This window comes from Alligator mississippiensis, chromosome 1 (genome assembly GCF_030867095.1).
Source record: "Alligator mississippiensis isolate rAllMis1 chromosome 1, rAllMis1, whole genome shotgun sequence".
In the NCBI taxonomy this organism is placed as follows: Eukaryota; Metazoa; Chordata; order Crocodylia; family Alligatoridae; genus Alligator; species Alligator mississippiensis.
In genome coordinates, this window is record NC_081824.1 from 106,117,238 (window position 1) to 106,130,890 (window position 13,653).

General features: G+C 40.2%; 1 long non-coding RNA gene across 2 annotated transcripts in view; it reads right to left on the minus strand.

Annotated features, from left to right (window-relative positions):
• LOC109281174 (uncharacterized) overlaps positions 1 to 13,653 on the minus strand; it is a 176,617-nt gene that overhangs the window by 70,109 nt on the left and 92,855 nt on the right. For both annotated transcript variants that reach the window (XR_009464373.1, XR_002087744.2), the window contains exon 2: positions 2,802 to 2,878. This is a non-coding gene — a long non-coding RNA (uncharacterized LOC109281174). The remainder of the gene's footprint in view (positions 1 to 2,801; positions 2,879 to 13,653) is intronic.

Below are 13,653 nucleotides of genomic sequence, written 5' to 3' on the forward strand. Positions count from 1 at the left end.
CCAACTTCTTGAAGTGAATCAAGTCCCCTTGAGGGCTACTAAGCCTGTGTTTCCCAGGGTGTGCAGAGCCAGAATCAGTCCATATATATATATATATATATATATATATATATATATATATATATATATATGTGTGTGTATAAGTTTCAATGGACTCATGGGGCATGTCCAGACAACTGCACACATGCAGTTTGCAACCCTCACACCCATTTGAGAAACTGCAAATCACACATGGCGCATGCATATAACTCTTTGCTGCACTGCAAATTTGCAGGATGGTGCCAAAATTTATAGCAGGAACTCCTGGTATATATATAAAAAAAAAAAAAAAAAACTGCTGCAAAAAAAGCAGTGTGGCACAGGCTCCAGGAATGTGTGCTGACAAACACAGAGGCTTTGTCCTCCAGGGAGATGCTCTGCTTACCAGCCAAAGCGTCTTCCCTCCTCTGGTTGTTCCCCAGTTTCTCCAGCACTGTGAGAATCAGGAGGAGTAAAGAAACAGCCATTTCCCCAAAGCAGGGCATTTTGCTCCCTGCCAAACCCCACATGCAGGGGAGTGCACAGTGGCAAATTTGTGCCACTGCCATTTTTTCTGCAGCAAACTCACAGCCCTGCTTGTAGGGATGACCCTATGAGATCTTGACAGGAACTTAATGGGTATGTCACCTTTTCTATAACAATTCTACTAGGTTATGAGAGTCTTTCATAAGGTCCCATGAGCCACTTCTTCAGACAGCTGAGTTGGCCTCAGGAATTGTGGGACAGATATTCAGAGGGCAATGCTATTTGCAACTATGCTATATACTAACGGTACAGACCTGAGGCAAAACTGAACCTGGAATGCCCTAGCAAATGTAAGCTTCTTGATGTTGCATCTTGTGGTTTTATGATGATTTTATAATGTTTATTTGCTGTTTCCTTAAAGTCCTATCTTGTGAATCATAGTATCAGAGTTGGAAGGGACCTCATGTATCACTTCAAACCCCTGCATAGATAAAAGACTGCTATTCCTCAGTTATCCCATATAGATAATTGCCCAGTCCCTTCTTGAAAACCTTCAGTGAAGATTTGGCAGGTTGTTCTATTGCCCTTCTCTTCTCACAGTTCAGAAGTTTTTCCTGAGATTTGATCCAAATCTGCTTTACATGCTTTAAACCCATTGCCACATGTTCTTCCCTTTGTGGGAAGGAAGAACATGATTCTTCATCTCTATGGCAGTCTTTCAAAACTTTAAAAACTGCTGTCATGCCATTCCTTAATTTCCTTTTGTCTAAACTAAGTATTTCTCATTGTTTCCTCATATGGCTCACCTTCTAATATATTTGTCACTTGCCTCTGAATCCATGCCTGTTTTTCCAAATCCTTCTTAAAATGCAGCACCCACAACTGGAAACACTGTTCCATCAGATGCCTGATCAGCTCTAAGTGCTAGGGTGGAAGTATTACCCTGTATGTTTTGGATACAATACTTTGGTCGATGTGACCCCAAGTTGAATGTCCTTGTTCGTAACAACATCACCTTACTGACTCCTGTTGCATTTCTGCTCAACCATACCCCCCTGCCTCAATCTTTCTCATTATTGCTGTTGTTTAGTTACCCCAGCCCAGTATTTTTACTTTTTTTACCCCTTTCCAAGGTATAGAACCTTACATTTATCTTGGTTGAATTTCATTTCTCAATTCTACAGTTTATCAAGATCGCTTTGAATTTTAATCCTACTCTGCAAAATGTTTGGAACATTTCTCTCCCAGTTTTGTGTCATCTGCAGACCTATTCAGGAATGTCTATATTTCTGAATCCAAATAATTAATTAAACCTGATGACCCAAAACCAACCCTAGTAGAATTATGCATCTGTAACCACCTGCTAGTCTGACACATCCATTTGTAGTTATTCTTCTTAGTTTACTTCTGAAAATTGCTTGTGGACTGTGATTAAGGCTTAATAAAATCTAGGAATAGATTTATTTCTTTGAGTCCTGTGAATATATAGAGTAGGGTGGGGAAAGATGGAGGGGGTAAATATCTAGTCATCATTATAGAGAAAATCCTGAAAATATGGACGCAAAGACTTATAAATCGGAAAACAAAGAAATACAGCATAAAAAGCATTATTTTTAAAATGTTGTTTTAAAACAACATCATGATGGTTTAAGTTTTTCATAGTTTGAGAGCTGGATGTGGCCTTCTTACACTTTATCCCTCTCTCTCAATTCTTCTATATTTTCATTTGAGAGAAACTGGGTCTCGGAGCCTTTCTAGGCCTCACATGAGCGGTTAATGAAATACCATAGTAAAGACCCCTTTTATTACTTTTATGTAAGACAAATATTGGCTGGGGTACAATTCTTACAGGCACAAACATTTAGAAAACATTACACAGTGGTGAGCAAATATGATTCAAGACATTGAGAATCCTTAGAAATTTAGGTTGGCTTCAATTAAATGTATTTTGATTCTACAGAAACATTTACACTTAAACCACTCCCTGCAAATTAGATTGTTGCCTCTTCATGTTATTCATCGACTAGTTGAGCAACTGCATTTAGTTTGTCAAGATGTCTTTTCGCATTAGACAGTCCCAAGCTACACTTAGGAGACTGAATTAACAAATAACAATTTCCTTCCTAAAATGATCATAAAAATGCCAATCTTTCATCAAATTACTTCTGAGGAAGGGCAATGATACAAAGAGCTTAACTTTATTTATGTTTATACTTGCCTTTAGCTATGGAAGCACAAAACTCATAATTTAAAAAAAAAATGACTTCTCTTCAGCTGGTACTGTAAAATGGACTTACTATGTTGTGTTGTGTTCACCCTTCAATAAATCATTTTGGTTCTGAAGCAGGAGACCTCCACAGACTTTACCAGATACCTGAAATTAAGCATGGTATCAGCAACATAGTTTTTAAATGATGTAAGAGAAGAAAAAACAATATTTTTTCTTTATTTCCATTGTTTCCTGATTAGCACATTGAGAAAATATATGTGTTTCAATCCAAGTGCTGTTCCTTAAGGTGATATAAATATAGCTTTGGTCTAGGTCTCACAATTCTTGCATTCTTTTTTGCCAGTTTTCCCCCTGCATTGGTCTGAACCAGTTTTTGCTTGGCATTAAGTAGAGAAGAAGGTATAAGGAATCATTCAACCCATCATATGGTTCTCTTAAAGACGAGGAAAATGTGTATTTCCTGCCCTTGGGAGAACTCAAAAATGACTTGGTTCCTGCTCCTCAGGAACTGTGTAGTGGCCCCAGAAGAAGTCAAGAGAGGAAAGCAAGACCTGAAACCATGGCCCAAACTTTAATCTAGACAAGCAAGCAAGGTTTATTGGCCAGGACATTAGGAAACTAGACCTCCCAAAGGTGCATGGCATTGATGCATACACCTAGAAACAGTTCCTCCTCAAGGCAGACTGCTACTTTTCCACTATTCTACATAACCTCTGACTGTTGACTGTGCACAGAATGGGAAATACTGTTTAAAAATGCCCTCCCTGCATCAGATGATAGAAACTAACCTACTTGAAAGGGTGTTAAAGAGCTTAATTAACACATTACCTTTTGCAGTCTCTGAGTGAAAAGAAATAACTGCCAAATATTATGATCGAAAGGACCTAAACATTGACCATAAAATGATGTATTCTCTGGATTACTCATAGCAGACAGTCAAAAGATACTTATTCCTGGGTCTTGTGGGATTTTCACTGCTTGTTTTACATATCACATTTTTATTAAGAAAATAACATTAAAGCACTTGAACTTTCAGGTTTTGTTACATAAAAACTAGGCATCAGAGGGGAAATGTATTCCATTCTTCTGAATGGCATGAAAGGCACTCAGACCTAATCTTCCAAAGCACAGCACTTGCTCTCAGAAGATATTCAGGTTTAAACAATGATTAAACATTAACCCTTGACATGGTGTTGGATTTATACAGCATGACTACATTTTACACTCCAATATCTTTACTGAGCACACAGGTGGGGAAAAAAGGACATATACTTAAATCCCCTGTCTTTTCCCCTCTCTCTTTTTTTTTTTTTTCCTTGCAAGCTCACTACATTGAATAGTGTATAGAAAATTGGCATTTCAAGTGAATAAAATTAACTGGCAAACAAGTAAAGCTGAAAGCAGAGAATGCTGCTGAATGTTAAGCTTGTCTTGTCTCATTGGAAAAAGAACATGTGTGAATCAATTGGTATAAGATGGATTTTACCAAAATAGCTCACTCCTAGTCAGATTGCCTAAATTACTGATGCCAAGTTGTTAGTTGAAATGTCTGAAAATTGTTTTGTAAATTTAGATTAAAGAAAAATACAATACATGTTCCCTTTTATGCCCTAGTCCCCTTTCTTCAACAGTCAAAAAAAAATGTTCCACTTAGAGAAGCTCTTTGACTTATTTTCTCTTTGGGAAACACTTGAGAGAGAAAAGAAAACTCAAGTAGCCAGTGAAGCAGCAAAAGCATCTGAAGTCCTTTGGCTGTTTGAGAAGGTTACTAATCTGATCTTTGCAAAAGAATCTTTCCTTTAGGAAGAAAACCAAACTTTTCTCAATTTAAAATGCATGGTCTTAAATCACAGTTATTTGTTACTCTGTTAAATGTGGTTAAAGCACTTTCCAAAACTGTTTGTTATTAAACATTGCTTTCTTCACAAACATAAAAATATGCACCCTTAATGTATTCTCTAAAAACAATAAATACCAGCTGATTTCCCTGGAATCCTTTTAGGAAGTTTAAAACAGCTGTGCTGCAATATTGAGTAATAGATGCAGCAGGACACTGCTCATAGCAAATCTGGACCTATTCATAATGAAACCAAGTAAAGGACATATATATATATTTTTTTTTTTTAGGTTTTTGCCACAAGAAATAACATCTCCAGTTATTTTCTGCTAGTAGATAGTTTATTTGAGTGATCCGACAGGCCTATACAGTAAAAATGGTAGAAGAGGATGTAGTTCCATCAGATAAACATCTTCACAGTTCTCAGTAAAGAAAGGCTTCCTTAGATCACCTTGTAAATTTACTACCTTTCAGTTAAACTCACCTGCATGGTCAATGAGCCTAAACCAAATCCACCCTTAAGGTAGATGATTGCATGTTTAATTGTATATAGCTGCTTATGGCTACCCCTGACAGAAATGCTACCAAATCTAACTTGGAGATTGGATTTTAAAGATTTGCAGGTGTGCGCACTCCTAGAGCTCTTCGAAAGATCTACCTTCCTCCCCCTGCACAGCCCCCATACCCAACCTTCCCATGATCTTCCACTATCCCACTGCACCCTCACCTGCTGCCCTACAGTCCACCTCCCCCACAGCTCCCCACTCCACCAAGCCCCTACAGTTCATCTTTCCCCCAGCCCCATCTTAACAGCCTCACAAATTATCCCCACTCTTGGTCACTTGGCAAGCATGCTTCAGAGCCACCCAAGCTAGCTTTCCCATGATAACTGTAGACTACAAACAGGAAAGCCATATTCATATGACCTTGTGCCTCAGCTAATTGGATCTGCATCTCAGTAGAGCTAACAAGTGCCATACTAAGCAGGCTCTGCTGCTATCCATTCTAGGGCTAGCACATGTGGAACAGGTTGAAAACTGGCTCATCTCAGGAAAAAGGTCAAGTCGGTCTCCTTCCACCATATCTGCCTTTGAGGCTCATCCATAGCATCTCTGTGTTCTGTTAGCTGAGCACCACTTCATAATCAGATACCGAACATGCACCAGACCAGTAACCATGCATACCTAGGTATCAAGGGATCAGTCATAGTAGCAATCTAAGCAGTGGGTTGGAGCAGAATGAAGATACCTTATGATGGAAAAAGATTTCATCATAAGATTTTACTATATTGAACACAATGACTCAAGGAACATTTCTCATGTAGGTTAGTGTGTGAAAGAATATCCAATCCAAGTATTGTATTGTCACTGTGCTAGAGAATTTGAAGAGAACTCATTCCAAAAAATTGTCAAGTCATCAATGAAGTTCTTCTGCTCCATTTTAAAAACTAGGCAAATTTCCCACAAATTTATCTAAAAAAAATTTGGACTATCCCAGTTTTTATCAAATACAGTCTTAAATATAATTTCTCAAATTTGATGACAGCAATTTGACTTCTCAAAAACCCAACAATATCTCTAAAAGGCCATGATCTTTCCATAAAAAAAGTCATAAAAACAGTGCTAATTCAAACAAACCCAGGTTTTTCTTATCCAGGTTGTTCATGATATACTTCATTTGCAGCATAATCCCAATTCAAGAAAGAGCTGCTCCAGTGATTGCTATAGGTTTCACTCCAAGAGCACTGCTTCACCATTCAGCTGGAGCACAGCTGTGACCCCACACAACTGCCTGGACAGACAGTGCCCTTTGAAAAAAAAACTGCAGCAAACAGCCAGAGTAGTCCCTGCACAGCTATAAATTGATGGTAGTTCACAATCCTCCTTTTTGCCTGGGTTAAGAAATCTGATCCTCTAAAGAATCTGGGTTCCACTGCATTTTAACTCCTTTGAGGCAGTAGGAAACACATACAAATTATATTCCAGGAATTAAGTGAAAAGATGTCTGAGTCAATCTTAGTGAGAGGCAAGGATTTTTATGGTTGGTTATCTTTTATTGGACCAACTACATGGTTGGGATAGACTTAGACAAGCTTTTGAATGCAACGCATTCTTCAGTCTAGTCATTCAAAGAACCCTGGCCAAACGTTAATGGGTATTTTTCTTTAAACTTCTTAACCTCCTCCCAGAAACATTTGCATCCCTGCTGGGCTTGTGGTGGAACACCCAGTGGCAATAGTGGGATGTAAGATGATGTATCATTGTTTGCACTGAAACCAGTAGAAATTTCATCACAAGAGCTAGGAAACTTAGTTTCTTCAAACTTAGATTTCATAGTCTACTGGTACTTTGTTGCAATTATCAACAGCACTAGCCAAAATAAAATAGTGTATGCATTCTTCAGCAGAAAGACTGTCCATTTCAAGAAGTGGAACAAGAAAATGGTTGATCTTAAAAAGTCACCTCCACACAACGCCAGCTTCCATTTGTAGGGAAATGTAATGGGCTGCGTTCTCAGTTAATGTAGAATAGTGTTGTTTCACTACTGGCCATTATATTTTGTTCTTTTACTTAAAAAATGTATATTCATTAAATCAAAAGAAGTAAGAATGTAGTGAGTCCCTTAATAAAGCTTCATAACACTTTTTATACATTTACTGGATACAAAAAATCATGGACTAAATATAGACATTGGATTTATGGCACATTATAACCTGCCTAACATCTGATAACCCCAGGTAGCCTGTTTGCATTTTACCAGCTACATTCTATTACCAGTTGAATATTCCCCACTTTCCCCACCCTACCTACCTGTCTTACACCTATTGTCTCCCATTTCCTCTGACCCTCACTGCCATGCATTTGCATTTTTACAGACCCGCATTTTGCATGTTGCCTTCTGTTCTACCATGGAGAACCCATAACACCAGCAGACTCTTCCTATGCCTGAAAAAGGGTGTTTGTGCCCAAAAGCTTGCAAAGAACCATTTTTCTATTAGTTCATAGTATCATAGTACTTAGGGTTGGAAGGGACCTAAAGAGATCATCAGGTCTGACCCCCTGTCCCGAGCAGGAATTGGAGCTGGGGTCATGTCACCCAAGGCAAATATCTGTCCAGCCTCCTCTTGAAGACCCCCAAGGTAGGAGAAAGTACCACCTCACTTGGGAGCCCTTCCAGAGCCTGGCAGCCCTAAATGTAAAGTAATGTCTCCTGATGTCCAGCCTGAACCTTCTCTCTAACAATTTGTGGCCATTATCCCTAGTAACCCCAGGTGGTGCCTGGGGAAACAGAGCCTCCCCCAATTCCTGCAAGTCCCCCCTTGGGGGGTTTGTAAATGGCCACCAGATCCCCTCTCAGCCTTCTCTTGTGGAGGCTGAATAGGTTTAGGCCCTTTAGCCTATCTTTGTGGGGCCTGCCCCGCTGCCTCTTGACCATGTGAGTGACCCTTCCCTGGACCCTCTCTATTTAGTTGGTCTAATAAAAGATATCACATATACTCAAAGAACCTCATCTCCCTATGTCCTTAGACCAATAGAGCTACAACCAACAATTCTAAAGCGAGTCCCTTTAGGAATTTAATCTGAGGCATTCGTTGCAAGAAAATTGGAGGATTGTAGGCTTAACTCTGAGACAGTCAGGTGGGCTTAGAAACTAGTTGCAAGATAGGACCCAGAGAGTCATAGTGAATGGATCTGTGTCACCCTAGCGAGAAGTGGTCAGTGGTGTCCCACAGAGGTCACTGCTTGGTCCAGCACTTTTCAATATCTTTATTAATGATTTGGATGTGGGGATGAAGAGCTCACTGGCCATGTTTGCGGATGACACCATGTTATGGGGAAGTGTGGTCATGCTTGAACATAGGCTACAGTTATAGGTGGACTTAGACAGGCTAGCAAGTTGGGTGGATCAGAGCCTGATGAAGTTAACATCGAGAAAAGTAAAGTACTCCACCTCGGGATGAGCAACCCTCAACACACCTACAGACTTTGTGGCACCAAACTGACTAGCACCATGAATGAAAGGAACCTGGGAGTAATAATAGACCGCAGTATGAATATGAGCTAGCAGGGCAATGCTGTAGCCAGTAGGGCATTACTCTGGTATACATCAGTCGATGCATCTCCAGCAAAGCCCAAGGAGGTGATTCTTCCACTGTACTCAGCACTGGTGAGACCACAGCTGGAGTACTGTATCCAGTTCTGGGCACCACACAGTAACAAAGATGTGGACAAGCTAGAGAGAGCCCAAAGAAGAGCCACCTGTATGATCAGAGTCTTAAAAGGCAAGCCATATGAGGAAAGGCTGAGGGATCTGGGACTCTTCAGCCTGAGTAAAAGAAGGCTGAGAGGGGACCTGGTAGCAGTTTACCACTACACTAGGGGAGTACATCAAGGGCTCAGTGAGCAACTGTTCACCAGGGTACCTGAAGGGAAAACCAGGAGTAATGACCACAAACTCCTGGAAGATCAATTCTAGGCTCAACATTAGGAAAAACTTCTTCACAGTCAGCGTGTACAGACTGTGAAATAAGCTCATCTTTGCTGCTTGGTGCAGGGAGCTGGACCCAAAGATCTTCTGAGGTCCCTTCCAGCCTTACAGTCTATGAATCTATGAATTCCCTGATGGAAGCTTATAGTTGGATATTTCTGGGAATATATTCTCTTACCCTCTTCTATCTCATTGCACTCCTCAGGGAGTAGAAACTGACCCTACTACACTGCCTTCAAACACATTGTTTATTACTGGCCAAGGCAGCACCTATGCCTCAACCACATAAGCCCTTTTCTAGAGAACTTGTCAGGGAAGGTGGGGTATGAAGAGTGGTAGGTACAGGAATCATCCAATGTGTGATGTACTCTGAGCAATATGTTATGAGAATGAGTTCTCCAGGAGCCACAGAAATGCTCAGAAGATTCACAGAACTGGAGGGAGATCCAAGGAGCTTTACCTGACTTCCTGGTAGTGCCACTCTTTCCTTAAGGCAGTCCTTTTCAAGGAAACGTGGTGTAGGAATAAATGAGCCCATTATTTTTCAAATTGTTGGCAATATCAGGAGCTACCAAGGATATTAATAGAGATAAGGAAGGAGGCTGTAAATTGTATACAAAATTTAAATTCCTATATTACTTAATAGTCTTTGCAGTTACTGATATCAAGGATATGTTATTTTTGGCCTGGAAACAATCCACAGGATTTATCCAACCCAGAATTTTCTTAAAATGAAAATAAAATTTACAAATATATGAAATACTATGTTCCCTGACTAACTGGACACAATAATCCATGGATTTATGAATTCTAGAGTAGGTATATTTGGGTCTGCCTGTGCAAGCTGCTCAAAGACTGTAACAACTGAAAAAAGCAACAGCTTATCTTACAAGAGGGATATGGTAACATCTGTGCTTTATGATCTATATGGTTTTCTTTTGTTCAGGGTGTTCGCTCATTCTAAGAGCCTCAAATTATATAGAATTAGCAAATCTACATGAACCTTTGTTTGCCAATGTCAATGTCAAAACCCCTGATGTCTTCATCAAGGTCAGGATGTCATCCCAGTCTATCTAATTGTCAATTGAAAAGCATAATGTATTACCAGATTTGCCCATCACTTTGAGGTATGCTCATTTATTAGGGATTCATTTCTAGGGTCTTGGTAATTCTGTCAATGTGCTGCTTGTGTTACTTGTGTTTCTATACAGAGCTGTATATTTCCCTTCTGCAAGTTCTCACCCCCAATGGAGCTATCTTGCAAGACTCAGTTTCAATGGGGCTGGGTTCCTCCAGTCACCAAATCAGCCATACACATACAAACGCATACAGATTAATGTGACATGCCTGACCCGGCCGGGCTGATCAGCATGGGCAGACTGACACCCTCATATGCCCAGAATCAGTTTATCAGAGCAACAATAAACTGCAGTCAGACACACGCACACAGGTAAACAGAATACCTCTGAATCCAGCTGGGTGTCCAACTGACACCCTTGTGGGCCACCATTCAGTTCATTAGGGCACGCCTGAGCCAAACTGGGTCAATCAGCCTGTATAAGCTGATCCCCTTATGTGTTTCAAACTCAGCACGTCCCAATCTTTAGCCTCTTGATGAGCAGACCCAACAGTATTTTTGGGCTTCACAGGGATCTTTAGCTTAGGTAAAAGAAGCATTGCTGCAAAGCAAATGGGGAAGGAGAAGTAGAGAAGGAGAAATATACCCAGTTACCCAGTTACTACCAGTTTGACTATAGTTATATATTGCTAAGTATATGAAATATATAATGGTACTAGTAGTAATAGACATGCAAAGGAAAAACAAACACAAACAATTACAATACTACCCTGGTTTCATTAAGTATTTGGGGAAGCTTAGCTCAAGCTTAACTAATACAGTTCAGGTTCAGAAATCTATGCCTAGAGAGAAAAGAGAGAGAGAGCACGAGAGCTGGGATCTCACCAGTCCAAGGCACTCGGGTTGTAATGCTGACAGGTAAAATTCTTAGCACAATCTTTGAAGGGAGACGATCTGTTTCTTCCAGCTTCTCAAGAACAATAGCTGATGGTGTCAGAGAGACTTCTCCTCTTGAAGCACACACACACACTTTGCTGCTTTTCCTTACAGATTTTTATACCCTCAGTTCAGCTTCTTCAAAGCATTCTCAATCATGTAAATCATTGTCTTTTCTATTGACAAGGGGTTATCTGGTTTGGAACAGCTCAAGAAACTGATCAATAATCAGGAAAACGTAAGGCTAAGGAGTAACCAGACACTTAGGAGCCAGCTTGAAATATGGATAGCAGATATACTGATGGGATATCTCATGGTTTCTTCAGAAACAATAGATAGCTTGCAGCATCAGGGTTTTGGATTTTTATTTGTTGTGAACAAGCCTCAGCTTAGCATGACTTTCCAGATCTTACTATAGTCTTTTAACAGACTTAAGGCAATTATTGGAGTGTTCATAACTTTCTGTGGGGAGGACTTCCACCAGTCATCCCAGGAAAAGTATGACAACACTTGTGGTTAGGGTTCCAATGGGCTGGATGCTGTGATAAACCCTTTACCATTGTTCAAATGTTGCCCATACCCCCTCTGACTTGGTCTCTTTGCCTCAGCATTCCCTAACCCGGCAACCAAGTTTTAGTCAATCAAGTTTAAATAGGCCTCCCATAGTGGGACTGGGGAATGTATGGCCCAAGATGCTTGTTAAACTTTACATCTGCTTAGTTCTGGTTAGATGAGGTGTGTGTGGGGGGGTGGGGGAAGGTCCTTTGTAAATCCAAATTAGAACTAGTCTGATAAATGCTGAGCTGGGTGTGTGTAAATGTGGGTTGATTAGCATTTGGAGCACAAATTCCCCATCATGCAGTGCTCCCCTGCTACTCTGATCCCAGAATTCACTGCAGTCATTGCTTCGGGCTTTCTGTTCTCCATCTCTCATGTAAATGAATTGTCATCATGAGACCTAGGGCAGTTGTTTCACTCTTGTCACACTTATCTGGAGGATTTTAGGTGCGTCTCCCACTGCATCTTCATTGTCTTTTGTAATAAATTCTTGTTCAGGTAGAGGAGGGGCAGGGGATGGGGTGGAATTCTTTGTGAGTCAGACAGGCTGCGTCCTGTGTCAGGGTTCCCCAAGAACATGGAGCTGAGAGGTAACAATTGTTGAAACTACTTATAATCCCTCATTCCAGTCTTGAGAGAAGGAAAGCAAGAGCCAACCTCAGTTTTGAGTTTAGGCAATAACTATTTCTTCAGATGTACAGAGAAGTATATCTGCAGCATCCCTTTAGGATCAAGACTTATTACTGGCATTGCTTATATGTATTGTGTGGTGCAATCCTGGTTCTTTGCCATTGTCCTTTCATTTATTCAGCCATGTGTACATTGAAAAATAGGACTGGAAGGGGCATCAAGCCAGGTTTGCCACAATTATGGATAACTCTGTAACAGATGATGAGCCTGGTAAAATCCACGGGAACATCTGTTTGCTTCCACACACATATACCACAAACCAGAAGTGCACTTCTCCTTAAAAACCCTCTGAGAACTCTAAGACCCAGGACTAGATTTTACTCCACCTATTCGGTATCTAAAAGGTACTTAGGCACCTAAGTACAATTCTATTCCATCCTGTTCAAGCCCTGAAAATCTATTAATGTGTCTATTTTTGTAACGAGAAGTCATCTTATCGTTAAGACTGAGTCCCAAAAACTAAGCAGTGAGGACATAGGTATATCTACCCTTTGCTTTAACTGTTTTTCAGGGACTTGAGCAGAGTAGAATAGAACTGTACTTAGGCACCTAAGTCCACCTGTATGTCTGATAGGTAGACTAGAATCTGGGCCCAAAAGCCTCAACAACTATAATGCAAGGAGAGGGAAGGAAATATCAGGGAGGTCACCAATGCTTTGGTCCCCTAGAATGGCAAAGAATTCATAAGTTTAAATATGAATTTAATCTTATGATCCTAGAAAATGGACTGTGCTCCATGATATAGGGGAAGGCATAACATCCCCATATATCGTTGCTAATTGGATCCAGGGGAAATTTTTTTCTTGATCCCAAACTGGCATGCCAGTTAAGCTCCTGAAAAGTTTGCTAATATTAGCAACAACCACATGCCCATCCCAATCCCCAGTTTTAGCTGTGACCAATCGTTGATGCTTTAGATGAAGAAGAAAAAACTGTATTTCTGTCTCCTCTAGATGACTACCCTAAGCATGGGAAAAATAATTCCATAGAAGATAAATACAGTGCAATAAGTATTGTATTTATATGGGTCAAATTATTTAAGATTGAAAGCCCTTACCTCATTCACATTTCCTTTTTAAAGATAATTTAGAATTTAATGTGATATACGAGCATGCCTATGTTATGCAAAATTATGATAATTTACCAGTTAAACGTTAGGGCTGTGTGAAGCAGCACTATTCTGTTTTGACTTGCATTTCGACACAACAGCATTTTGCTTCAAATTTTGTTTCTATTTGAAACCGCTGTTCCATTTCATTTAATCAAAACAGTGATGCTGTTTCACGTTTCACCCATAGGCTATAATGGGGAAGCTAAAAACAACTTCTCTCA